Source organism: Piliocolobus tephrosceles, chromosome 11, assembly GCF_002776525.5.
Source record: "Piliocolobus tephrosceles isolate RC106 chromosome 11, ASM277652v3, whole genome shotgun sequence".
NCBI lineage: Eukaryota > Metazoa > Chordata > Mammalia > Primates > Cercopithecidae > Piliocolobus > Piliocolobus tephrosceles.
The window spans coordinates 45,954,403-45,968,191 of record NC_045444.1 but is presented as its reverse complement, the minus strand read 5'-3'; positions in this window follow the sequence as shown (position 1 = coordinate 45,968,191).

The window sequence follows — 13,789 nt, the reverse complement described above, 5'->3', positions numbered from 1 at the left end:
AGGCGGAGGTGGGCAGATCACGAGATCAGGAGATTGAGACCATCCTGGCTAACACAGTGAAACCCCATCTCTACTAAAAATACAAAAAATTAGCCGGGCGTGGTGGCAGGTGCCTGTAGTCCCAGCTACTCGGGAGGCTGAGGCAGGAGAATGGCGTGAACTCAGGAGGCGAAGCTTGCAGTGAGCTGAGATCGAACCACTGCACTCCAGCCTGGGCGACAGAGCAAGACTCCGTCTCAAAACAAAGCAAAACAAAACGAAACAAAAAAGAAACCAGATTTCTGGCTGCCCCTAAAAAATCAAAAGATCTGGCCACATTGGGCCCAAATTCTGATATGGCAACAGTTAGCTGGAGTTTGGTGGTGGCTATTCCCTTTGAATGAGGCATGTGTTCTTCAGTTTGCCACAGTCTCCACCACTCCCTATTGTAGGCTGCACCTAGTCTACTTTACAGTGTCCTCCTGACTCCTGTAGACATTTGAAATTCTGATCCTTGCCTTAATATCTCTTCCATACCCCGGTGTATTAACCTCCACTTTCGGTACCTTTTCTAAAAGCAGACTTTCTGCAGACAGAGGTATTAACATCTTGGCATGAAGCAGGTGAGCAGAACACTATTCGCCAGGCAGGAGGATCTTGGAGTCCTGGTGAGGAAGGAGGAGGGCCAAGAGACCAGGGAATACCTTTAGAAGGGCAAAGGATTACATAAAGTAGCTCTGTCCAATAGAAATATAATACAAGCCACAAATGCGAGCTACCTATGCAATTGAACATTTTCTAGTAGCCACGTTATGAGGAAGTAAAAAAAAAACAGGTGAAATATTTAACTGAACATACCAAAATATTTTAATTTCATTATGTAATTGATTTTCAAAATTATCAGTGAGATATTTTACATAGTTTTACATGAAATCTCTAAAGTTCAATGAGTATTCTATACTTGCAGCACATCTCCATTTGGACTAGCCACATTTCAGGCGCTCATAGCCGCATGTTGGTAGTTGCTACCATATCAGACACACGGAGGTAGAAAATTAAGAGATTGTTGACCAGCATACTAGTTTTGCCTAGAGCCCTCACTAGCTACCTATGAGATTCAGAAACGAACCACATTTATTGAGTGCTCACTATGAATTGTATGTAACAAATATATAATTTATTTCATTTTAGCTTGCATGTCTCAGCACAAAAGACAGCTAGAGCAGAGGGTAAATGCCATTGAAATAGGCCTGATAGACTGCCCGACTCTGTCTGCTGCTGTAGCATGGCTGTGGTATTTCTTAGCCTCAGTTTTGTTATCTCCAAAACTGGTAATAATTGCATCTACCCTAAGAGGTTATCATGAAGTTCATTAAAATGCTTTATAAACTGTAAATAACTATATAGGTTTAACAAAAAGAAAAGTATCTTTATTTTTTTGAATTGCCAAGTTTTGTGCTAGGCACTTTGCACATGTTATCTGTCTTCATCTTTATGATACTTTTATCAAATCGTATTATTATCCAGGCTTTAAAGGTGAAGAAACTGAGCCTTATAGAAACTCAGCATCCTGTACAAAGTCAACAGGTAGTGAGTGGCAGAGCCTATCACAGCTTTGAAAATAGGGTATTTGATATTCACGGCACCACTCTAGTTAGAGAGAGATGGAGAAAGAGAGAATATAAATCTTACACTTCACTTTCTGAGACATTTGGGTAAGTGTTTTAAAGATGGAGAAACTGGGAGCCGGGAGCAGTGGCTCACAGCTGTAATCCCAGCACTTAAGGAGGCCGAGGCAGGCAGATCATTTGAGGTCAGGAGTTAGAGACCAGCCTGGTCAACATGGTAAAACCCTGTCTCTACTTAAAAAATACAAAAAAATTAGCCAGGCATGGTGACATGAGCCTATAATCCCAGCTACTCAAGATGCTGAGGTAGGAGAATTGCATGAACCCGGGAGGTGGAAGTTGCAGTGAGCTGAGATCACACCACTGTACTCCAGTCTGGGCAACCGAGCAAGACTGCGTTGCAAAAATAAATAAATAAATAAATAGTGAAAAAGAGAATAGAAACTGGGGCTTTATAATTATATCTAGGATCACACGCGTGGCAAATTAACGGCCCAGGCAAATTAAGGATTGGACAATCTCTAGGGTTCTCATTCTGGATTTAAATCCACTGAACCACTGAGCTGAAGAAATCTCTTGGTTATTGAGATTATTTTTTAATCCCCTCAAAGAAGAGTTAATCCCTCTGAAATCAAACCTCTTCAGTGGAGGAAATTAATGTATAGGACTGGCAGGTAAATACATTACCATTTTGTGACTCTGCCTCTCCTTTGCTCAAATAACTGCAATCTGTATGAGTCCATCTTAATTCTTCTTCCTACTTCCTGAGGAGTGAGTTACTGCTTCTTTAATGAGTTAATTTTTCATCAATTTTTCTAGCTCCAGCCTGACTCATGCAAATAGATAAGAAAGATTATTTGTGACTAAGCTCCTCCACAATTGCATATAGACACAGTATCAGCCAAGGCATTATTGTCTCAGAAAAGATGTTATTTCTATCCCAGCAAATGACACTATTTGTGTTAGTCTACTTTTTTTTTAACAATGTCCCCACAAAACCTTCCCACCAAGTGGGTCCCTTTTGCTGTGTGCATGCTTGAATCCTTCCCAGGTGGTACCTTTGTGTGTGTCATTCCTCCTGCCTGAAGAAACTTGTCCTTTAGTCTCTCCCACCCATATCTTGCCTGTCCTTCAAGGACCATTTAGCTGAGGTCAGGGACCTGACTATTTCAGTCAGGAAACAGTCTTTGACCTTCAAGGACATATTGGCCATACCTCTAATTTGAAATCTTCTCACATTGCACTTTGTGCTGCCATTGAACTAGTTCATCTGTGTTTTCTACTCAACTAGATAAAGGTTCCTTGAAGATAAGGCCTTTATATCAACAGTGTTTTACATGTCAGCAGTACTTAAAATATTTTATTGATAAAATGTATGAATACTTATTCTGTGTAGTAGGACTGGATATAAAATAGGTGTGTAATGTCTGTTGATTTAAATACATTTTAGATTTTGAAAATCATATAGAGTAGTTCTCCTAGGGTAATAAAGCTCTATCATGATTTCAAGTTTCTTAATTGTCTTATTCTCCTTTCCTCTGTCACATCTCTATAGACTATGAATGTGAGTCACTAAATCTTGCTGGATTTCAAGTTTTCACCTCTGTTTAAGAGTACTTTGATCATGCAGTTCCCCATTTATATTAGGCATTATTAATATACTTAAGCAAAAGGCTGGATTATCCTGCAAAGTATGTAATCAGAGTCATATGAAAAGCAACAAAATTCATAAAGATATTGAAAAACTTTGCTCCTGGTAAAATTGAAAAACTAATTGAAAACTATGACTCAGCTGTCTGCATTTTTTCCTGATTTAACAAAGCAGCACAAAATGTACAGTGGCCATGGATAAACTCTTAATGCCCTTCAAGGTAATGAGTAACTACGTGTGACTAAGACGGAATTAGGAGAAAGTCTCAGACATTGAAAAAACACAGTTCCCATGTCTGGTTAGTTCTGGATACTCCCAGTTCTGGGAAAGATTACCATATCATACGCTTGAGTGACAGCGGCATTCTTATTTGTCAATGAGAACCTGGGAGGAACAGTTATTGTCTTTAATTTAAAAGTAACTACAGTGATAAAATTCAGGGATCTGTAAATTCTTTCGCTCCCAGAGGGTCTTTCTCTCATACATTCACCCTTTCTCAGGTCTTTTCATATTTTCATCAAGTTCTGTTTGTGAAGTCAGCAAATACTGGGACAGTGAATGTTGGCAAAGCAGAACATTCCTTTGGGGTCTGGGTTTTCAGGTCCTTAAAGAATAGATTGGGCAGGTAGTTTTCATGAGAATAGTGCTCAGGCTTACCCTTAAGTAAAACAAATTAAATTCCAAGGTGAAGACTGTTATCAGAAATCCCCAAGCCCAGTCCAGCTCCTGAACTCTCCGTACCGCTGCCATGGATATTTCAGACAGTAAACAGAACTTTTGGCCACTTTAATTCACTATACCTGCCTTCGGCTATTTTAAAGTTATTTGACTTTCTAGCCTGTGGAACTGGCTATGGTTTGCTTTCAAAAGCTGCTTTTTAAGTATCTGAAACCAACTGATTGCTCTAGCAGGTTCTCTCCAATCTTCCTGCAGTACCCACACATGTCAGAGAGAAAAAGAGAGGTGCTAGTGCCCCTTCCCCCTCCTGTAGGATAAGCCACTCTCCTAACACTTTGATCACCACCCTGATGCAGGCCACCTGCATCCCTATCTAGTAAGAGGCTTCTGGTTTCCATAGTTATCACCCAGGAACCTTGGCGCCCCCTCTTTCCTTGCTTTCCACATCCAACCAATCAACAAGTCCAGTCAGCTCTACCTCCAAAGACCCCAAATCTGTCTGTGCTCTCCAAGCTGGATCTGGTCACCTTGGCCCCATCACCATCCTACCAGATTAGACTCCTGCCTGGTCTTCCAGGCCTCTCTTGAGCCACTTCAACCCTTTCCTCCCACAGCAGCCTAAGTTCTCTTTTTTGAACATAAACCAAACTATGTTACTCCTCTGTTTCAAACTCTAATTGCTTCCCATTATTTAAAAGGCAGAAAAACAAAGCCTCCTCCTTTCCTGGACTCCATCATCACAGCTCACCGAGCTCACCCCCGCTCCTTGCCCAAGCTGCTCTTCTGCCTAGAGTCCTCTTTCCTCTGACCTTGCCTGGATGACTCCTCCTGCAATCTGATCTCGACTTGTCACTGCCTCAGGGAGGCCTGACCTGGTTTCCTGCTCTAACAGAACCACGTAGTCACCCTCCATCACATTACTCTGAGTCAGTTCTCTGAAAAGCATTTGTCACAGTCTGATATTTTCTTATTTATTGTTTTTAACTAGTTTATTTAGCATTCATCTTTCCCCATTAGGATCTCTTTCTTTTTCATCCCTATATCTTCCATGTCTAGAATAGAAACTGTCACATAATAGATGCTCAATAAATATTTTAACGGATTACTAGAAAAATAATAAATGTCATGGCCTGTAGTCATTCAGTATTGGTATCTCTTGAGCATTGATGCATGCAAGGTTTTAACCTTACACAACACTGACATGGCCATTTGCAATTTAGGTATAACTTTCACCACATTATCTCATTTTATCCTTTTAGGAAACAGGGTGGGGAAATTAAGGAAGGGAATTAAGGACCTTGCTGTCAAGAAGCTGTAAGCTGCTTTCTGTCTAAAGCCTGAAAAAGGAATATGCATGTTAGAAGCTCAGTGCTTTTCTTGCAACAAGGCCACTTGAGACTAGAAGCCATCCACAGTCTCCAAGTATTTATTTGCACAGTTGATCTGCATCCTCTTGATTTTTAGCTGGAGCAGCAAGGTGGAGTTTAATGAACAGTGGATGGGCACTTAGGGAGAATTGGGGAGTTGCAGGACGATGAAGGGAGGCCCTGTAGGGTGTGAGCCCCTAAGGAGAGCAAAGTCAGAGCCAGAAACTGAGGAGCTGTCAGCACAGAAAATTTTAGATCCTCAGGTGCAAGCAGAGCAGCTTTGGGACTCAAACTATAAAAAAATTGCACAGGGTGGGGTGAGGGTATTTTCCCCAGTTCTGCGAGGAATGTGGCAGGACCACAGCACAAGAAGGAATGCAGGGAACACAGAACTCTGTGGTGCTTTGCAGGTGGGGCAGAGGCCAAGGGCTAGTTTCATGACCCTGGAAGACAAGCCCTGAAAGAGAGAAGCATCACAGGAAAGATTTTCATGAGAGATGTCGCAGTGCTTTCTTTTGAGCTGTGCCACAGTCGCAGCCCACCGAACACATCCTTGAGGTCCCCAGGGAGTTATGCATGGCTTGGGCACCTGAAAGCTCAAGGCTGCCCCAGCCAGCAGCTCAGCCACCTGCGCCAGGTGGGCTGAGCCAGAGACTTGGCCCTGAGCAGGGGAATTGAGACACACAACACCGACAGAGGGGCAGTTTCAAATGGTTGTTAAGCCATGAACATCCAAGAGCTGCAAACTTTTTCTCTGCCTACTTGGTACATTCTATGGACTCCCCCCAAAGAAGCAGACAAACTTTGAGAAAGGAGAGGTGTGAAGGACAAGAGTCACACAGGTGGAGCAAGTAACTAGCTAACTCTCAGTGAAAGTGGTATCTGATTTGCTCCCGCAGGCTGGTGAGTCCTGGGGACATTTGGTTACATACCTGCCAAGGAGTTTTGGAAAACAGGTTCAGACCTACCCAGTTGGGAGGCAATTAGGAATCAATGCCAAGAGGGAGCCAAAGGCAACAGTGAGCAGAACAATAGCCCTGTTGTGGAACCCAGCCCTCCACAGGCTACCAAATGCAGCTCCAAGCCCACTGGCCGCTCGGTGTCTGCACTCAGATAGGCATAATTAACGAATAGGAGCTTGCTGTAATCACTTCTGCCCTAGGGCTGCACTCTGCAAAAGTTTACAGAATATGGAAAAGAGTTTCCTTCATTGCAATGACACTGTAAATTCCCACAGAAAAGAGCCCCAAGTTGTCAAAAGATCTGTGGCAAAAGGGTTTCATTGAGATTGGATCCATGAAGTTATCTATTTAGGAGTTAAATATAGACATATGTAACTTGTCTTTCATGTTGCCAGCAAAGAAATTTAAGATTTGTTTATCAGAAGGCATAGAGTTTAGTCTCTCTATTCTTAGATCCTGAACAACCTAGCTGGGATCTTGCACACAGTAGGCACTCAGCATCTGTTGCCTGAAAGAATCAAATTCCAAAAAGAAATTAGCTTTCTTTCTGACTCAGGAGCTCATCTCTAGAGGCAAAACCATGGAGCTTGGTGTGAAAGATATACATTCCTAATGACACAGAGAGAATCAGGTTCCTTTCACAGTAACCCTCCCTGGAAAAATAAAACAATTCTACTGAAATAAGAGTTGAATCAAAGTAAAATAAGAAGATAGTGAAACAATTCTGTCTTTTGGCATGGTCTAGTTGCTCACACTGTGGAAAAGATTCAACATTTGGTTTATTGGAAACCTCTGTGTGTGATGTGTATATATGGTTTGTGGGGTGTGTGCACAAGTGTGTCTGTGTGCTGTGTCACCAGAATGGCAGAAAGCATGAGTCTATGACCATTGAGCCCTGAGAATGCCATTGCTAAGCAATTGGAATAAAAGTTCATCAGTGGGCAGGATGAAGACTTAAAAGCTAACTTGAGAGGAAGCAATGGACTATTAGCCATCGTGGAGTAGCCCAGGAATCTCTGAATAGGCCTAAAAGAGAGCCCTAGGTTAGTGTTGGAGGAAGGGAGTGGGAGGGTGGGTCTTTGTGATAAAAGATGATGACAATGTTCACTGGGTTGGCAGATGTATGCTGCAATGAAATGAGGGGCTCAAACCTGCATCTCGTTTACCTTTCCACAGACAGCCCTCCCTGGGCCTGCTCAACAGACTAGCTGGGCACACTAGTCCACGAGAATCCAGGCAGTATCCCCACCAGCTCTGGGAAGTGTGCTTATCTCAAAGCTTGACTTCATCAAATGAATACCAGGGACTGTCAAGCAAACTCAGATGGTTTGGGGATTGCAGTACTTTGGGGTGTGCTGTAATTGTTATTGTTGTATCACTACAGTTGCTATTACCAGGAAGGCAATGAGTCTTTCAGGAAATGTATCAGTCCTTAAGTGGTAGCGAGACCTTTTAGAGAATTCAGGCTGCCCAAGACTCTGACTTCAAATTCACAGAATATGTGGCTCCTATGCAACTAGATTTCCTAGAACACCGCAAGTCTCAAATATCCTGCACACTTGTCCCATGAGTACTCCACAGGTAGCCCCTGCCAGGGCTTAGTGCTTGCTTTTGGTTGAGAATATGTAATAACTGCCCTAGTTTGATAGCAAAACTGAGATTCTTTGCATCAGTTGTTGCTTCTGAAATGATGATGACTCATCTGTCCCTGCTAACTTCAGAGCTGAAGGTGAGTCATCAGGGAGATAAGAGGTGGCTGTACAGACCCTGAGAACTCGGGTTTAGGAATTAAAGAGACACGTCAGACATGACAGGAACAAGCCAGAAGTCTTTAACCACCCTCCCTGAGCTGAGCCCTGTGAAGGGCTAGTTTTAATTTAATCTAGCTTTTCTCTCACCACTTTCATTTTTATTTATTACTGCCTATTGAGCCAGAAGTGGAATGGTCAAAACATTTCCAGTGAGGCTGATTTTTCAGGGTGTTTACAGTCAACCTGGAAGCAGCAGGAAGTGGAATTTATAGATTTGCATTACTAGGCAGGCAATTTCCCAAACCTCAAGATTTGAACTTGTTTTTAATTAAATAGATGTATAGGCCTTAATGGGACTAGGTCTCTGAATCCTAGGAGGATTTCCCTATAGATTGAGATAAGATCCTTAACCCAAAGGCATTTGCATGCCTGAGAGAACACCAACAGTTGGGTGCTCCAATCACTAAGAAGGATGATTGCAGAGTGAAGTCGATCCCTGGGAAGTCAGAAAGGTCTTGGCAGGTGTGGAGGGTGCTGTCACACCTAGTACTAGGCTTGAAGGAAAAGGTTCTTGCAGCATGATGAGTTTTTTCAGCCATGGAGAGGCAGCATCCATCGGTGATTAAAAGCAGGGCTCATTCTGCTTGGGTTCAAATCCCAACTTCCGTTACACTCTGGCTAACCTTGGGTAAATTTCTTAAATACTTTAAGCAAAGCTTTCCTGCTTTTATGATAGGGATAATAATAGTACCGCTATGAAAGACTGCTGTGAACAAACCTGCAATGGCTGATGATTTAAAAGCCTTTATCTGCACACATCAAACCATGTTACTCCCCTGCTCAAAACCCTCTCATCTCGAGAGGAAAACCTCAGTGCTCTCTAGGACCTTCAACGTTCTGGTTTCCCCCTATTTCTCTGGCCTCCTCTGCATCCCTACCCCATACTCACTGCCCCAGCCTCACTGGATGGCCTGCAGTTCTTGACACACAGAACAGTCTGATGTGCAACCAGCTGGTTCCTCCTCCTGAAATGCGCCCACGCCCCATGTTGGGCTACTCTGTCAGAGTCACTTCCTATGAAAGGCCCACTCTGACCACACTAGATGACAGAACAAGCTCCACTTTCCCCAACACTCCCTAAATATTTGCTGAATGTAAAGCAGCAGGATCCCAGCTTCCCCCATACGCCCCCAGTTCTTGCTACGTGGCTATCTCCAGTGTCTGTGAGGCTCATAGATATGCCCACAGAAAAACAGGGGATTACCACAATCTCCAGTTAGCATCTTTCATTCTGAGTTCCCACGGCTCCATGTTTCTCACTCATAAGCTATGGAGAACCTCCTTGCAACTGCCCATCCTTGGGTAGTGAGGGTTCCTGCCAAGGGTGCAGTCCCTGCCTGTCCCCAAGGCCTGCAGTTCTCCGGTGCTGCAAAACTACTGGATGCTGGGCAGAGGAAAGAAGGGCCCCTTTGCCAGCAACCTGCCCCTGGGCCCCGAGGCAATTCACTACTGAGACTCAATGAAGAGTTTTTTAATCTGCTTTGGCCATCGGCCCCATGACCACTGGGCTAGAGAGTGGGAGGCATGCCAGCCCTTCCATCTTCCCTGCTTTTCTCCTCAGCAGCTTCTTCCCCAATTCCCCTCTCCAGAAGGGAACAAGAACTTTTATGTATGTATTTGTTATGTACAAATACCAACAGGTACACAGAAATCAACAGCAAGGGTATGTGCGTGAGGAAGGCGGATGGTCCTAGTAGACTACTAGTGCCCATTTGGTGCCTTTATGCAAATTAGGCAAAGGCACCCCTTCCTCAAGACACTTTACCTTCGTCTTCTAGGAAACTATCGTATAGGTGAACAAATCTACAATGCCGAATGTTGGCAATACAAATTGTTTCCCCAAGTGCCCTGCTGTGCAAGACATCTGAATTGAGCTGGCACCTTCCTGCCAGTGGCACACTGTAAGCAGTCAGTACACTTTGACTTGTTCAATTAATAAAGTTTATGAACATCAGGAGCATGGTGAACAATCCAGTCCTTCCCAGAATTCTGAGTTGTTTTCAGATAACTGATTCTTCAGCCTCTCTCTCTAAATCTGTGAAGTCAGGCACAAGGGCACTGTGAGTGTCATGAGGGTCCTGCCTGCCTTCCAGGCCACCTTCAACCACCTTCCAGGTGTCAGCTGGATCATCCCCAGCCCAGAGCCAGGAGGAGTAGACAGGAGGACCATGAAGTGAGGGCAGGCCAGGTTAGGCCTGGTGCTAACTGAGCCTGACTTTTTCCTCCACCGGGCTCTTCTGAGGTGCGTGCAGGAAAGAGTTAGGTCATGCTGCCTGGAAGCCTGGGAGGGAGCCAGGCTGAGGCTCACCCTTCACCCACATTCCACCAGGGCAGCCTCACCCACAGCACAGGCCACCACATCAGACCTGCAGGAGACTCCCAGGCCTGGAAACTGGTGGCCGAGGGGAGGGAATGTTTGCATTATTCTGTTTATTTTGTTTGAAGAGGAACACTCCAGCTTGGGGCTAAGCAAAACCACGTTAAACTGGGATGACTTTATTCAGAGGACTAAGATTTAAAGTGTCCGCTTCCTCCCTGAACAGAGAAGCCAAACACTGGGGAGTTCCCAGCGGGCCCCGCTGCTTGTCCACTCCCACCAGCCTGGTTCCCTCCCCGGGCTGCTAGCTGTCTACACGCTGGTGCCCCACATTTCTTCCGAAGCTGCCAGGGCAAGCTGAGGAGAGAGAGAGAGCTCTCTGTCAAGGGCTGCAAAGGGGGTCCTGGGGTGCCAAGTCCTAAACTCACAACACCATGGATGTGGGCACCAGCAGCAGCCAGCCATCTCTCTGGTCCCGACAGGGCTGCAGTGATGTCATCTATACCACGCACCCCCTGGGCCTTCCACCCTGCACTCAGAGGGTGGGGGAAAGAGCAGGGCCTGCTCCAAAGTGGTTGCCCAGTGATGGCAGACACCAGACACAAAGCGAGCAAGATCGTGAGACCCCAAAGGAAGCAGGGATGGGAGCAGTTGTGACCACAGCTCTGGAGTTAAAAGAAAGATCTGAATTCTGACTGGAATCACTCATTAGCAGTATGACAGTGGGCATAATACTAAGCATTGGTGACATTATTTATACAAGGGAAAGAGTAACATTTACCTCAGAGCACCAGTCAAGGGTCGCAGCAGGAGAGAGAAACAACACGTTCTTTCAACAGGAAGAATTAAACATAAAGAATCACTGAGTGGGTAGAAAGTTGTTAACTAGGCAACTGTTAACTAGGCAACTAGAAGGGTAAAACGCTGAATCTGAGATATTACTGAGGTGGGAACTGCAGGAAGTAGCTGCCACCCTGAGGACTGGAGAACAAAGGCAAGGAAGCTGGAATTACTCAAACTGAGAAACCTAGAGGAGGCTTCCTGCAGGGCTGACACCCAGACCTCTGAGGACTCACGTTGCTGGGCTGGTACAGAGTTGTTGAGTGGGCATGATGAGACTGGCTCTGTGACGGTTGAAAAACCAGCAAACTAGATTCCACTATTGTTACTGGAATGAACCCACTGCCAGGGCGAAGAGGCATTGCTGGGGAGACATTGCTAAAACAGGAAGCAGACAAGAAGGAGCAGGTCCTTCTCCCTCCCCAAGACTCACAGTCCTCCTCTGCTGCCCCTGTTTGCAGAGCCTAACATGAAGCAGCTGGCAGCAAGGCACCAGTGTGACTTGCAGAGTCTCAGCTTCCACCTCACAAAGCGGAGTATGGAGGGCTGGGTCTTGAGCTCAGAGACATTAACTTAACAGATGACCCATTCTCAGTTGGGATTAAATGTATCGAAAATGCTTAGCACAGCACCAGGTACATAGTACCATAGTAGATGCCAAATAACTATTATTATTATCATCAGTATTATTTTGATAGATAAATGGGCTTGGCAATTAGATGGAAGATAAGACAGGCTCTGTGACAAGTTGTGAGTAGAGACTAATTTCTGGATTTCAGTTCTGGAAGTGTCATTGAGAATATGAGATTCTAGGTGTAATACAAAGGGCAAATGTGATATCAAATAGTAGTAAGTCTGTAAATGAGTCATGCAACTTTGATCTCAGTGATGCCCCTCCCTCTCCATTCCTGTGCCCTGCTCTAGCTCACACATACTTCACCCCTTGCCCAGAGTCATCAATACCCTCTCTAGGACTGACATTTCATATGCTAAGCAATCCCATTTGGAAGCCCAGAGATGGTACTTTCCATTGGCTGTAGCCCCCTCCTCCTCATACCAGGATCAAACGAGAGAAGTGAGGAGTGGGAAGGAAGTCAGGGGAGGCCTGACCTCCAAGGTCTCTCCCTTTGGACGTCCTAATATCAGCTCTACCTCAGGCTGTCAACAACAGGATTCATGATCCCTTTGTTTCCCACCCACCTCCAACCTTTAATAGGACCCTCATCACTGAGGAGGTAATGTTCTAATGCCTTGAACCCAAGAGATGCTGCTCAGCTCTTCCTCATTGCATTAGCGACTTTCTTCTCTCTTTTTTTTCTTTTTAATGGCGTCTTTTTTTACAGTCATCATCTACATCCATCAGCTAAGGCTAAAATAAGCTGCAGTGACAATTCCAAAATCTCAGTGGGTTACGATGCCAGGGTTTATGTCTTACAAATATGTGTTAGCTGCGGGTCAGCTGCAGCTCTACCCCACATCCTTTCACTTCAGTACCTAAGCTGAAGGAGCAGCTCCTATCAGTAACATTACCAGGTTCATGGCAGAAGAAAAAGAGAAAATGGTGAGACCTTGAAGTGGCTCTTCAAGCTTCTGCTTGGAAGTAGCATGTATCACATCCACTCATATCTTATCGGCTAAAGAAAACCACTTGACTTCTGAGTTCAAGAGGATGATAGGCACAATACTCTTTACAATAGGGGCACTGCAAGTCACATGGCCAAGCCTGAAATCAGGGAGCATCAATGCATAATAATCTCCTAGAGAGATTAAATGAATATTTATTTTATTTGAACTTCCAGGATACATGTAAAGAATGTGCAGGTTTGTTACCTAGGTAAACATGCGCCATAGTGTTTTGCTGCACTTATCAACCCATCACCTAGGTATTAAGCCCAGCATGTATCAGTGTAAATGAATATTTTCATCAATAAAACAATCGACTACACCACCAGTCCCCAAACTTTTTGGCACCAGGGACCAGTTTCACGGAATACAATTTTTCATGGACTGGGGGCTGCAGGGTAGGGATGGTTTTGAGATGATTCAAGCATATTACATTTCTCATAAAGAGAGTGCAACCTAGATCCCTCACATGCAAGTTCACAATAGGGTTTACGCTCCTATGAGAATCTAATGCCGTCATTGATCTGACAGGAGGCGCAGCTCAGCTTCACTAGCTTGCCCGACGCTCACTTCCTGCTCTGCAGCCTGGTTGCTAACAGGCCATGGACTGGTACCTGTCTGCAGCCCGCTAGTACATTATCCTAGTCAAGGATGCCATTACCTCCCTCCTGGATCCCAGGGTGCGAAGAAACTAATCAAATCTGGATCCTACAGAAGAGTTTCCACAGATCCTTTTGGGTCTCCCTGCCTCTAGCATCTCCATTTTATATAGACAGCAGAGTAGTTGCCACAATATACTTTCCCAAATGCATTAGCGACTATTATATAAATGCTATTATCACCCTGTTACTCCCTCGTTCAGAACCTTCAGCAGCTCCCTATTGCCAATCAGTTCAAATCTAAATTCTAAGGCCTAGGGCTTGAGGTTTACAT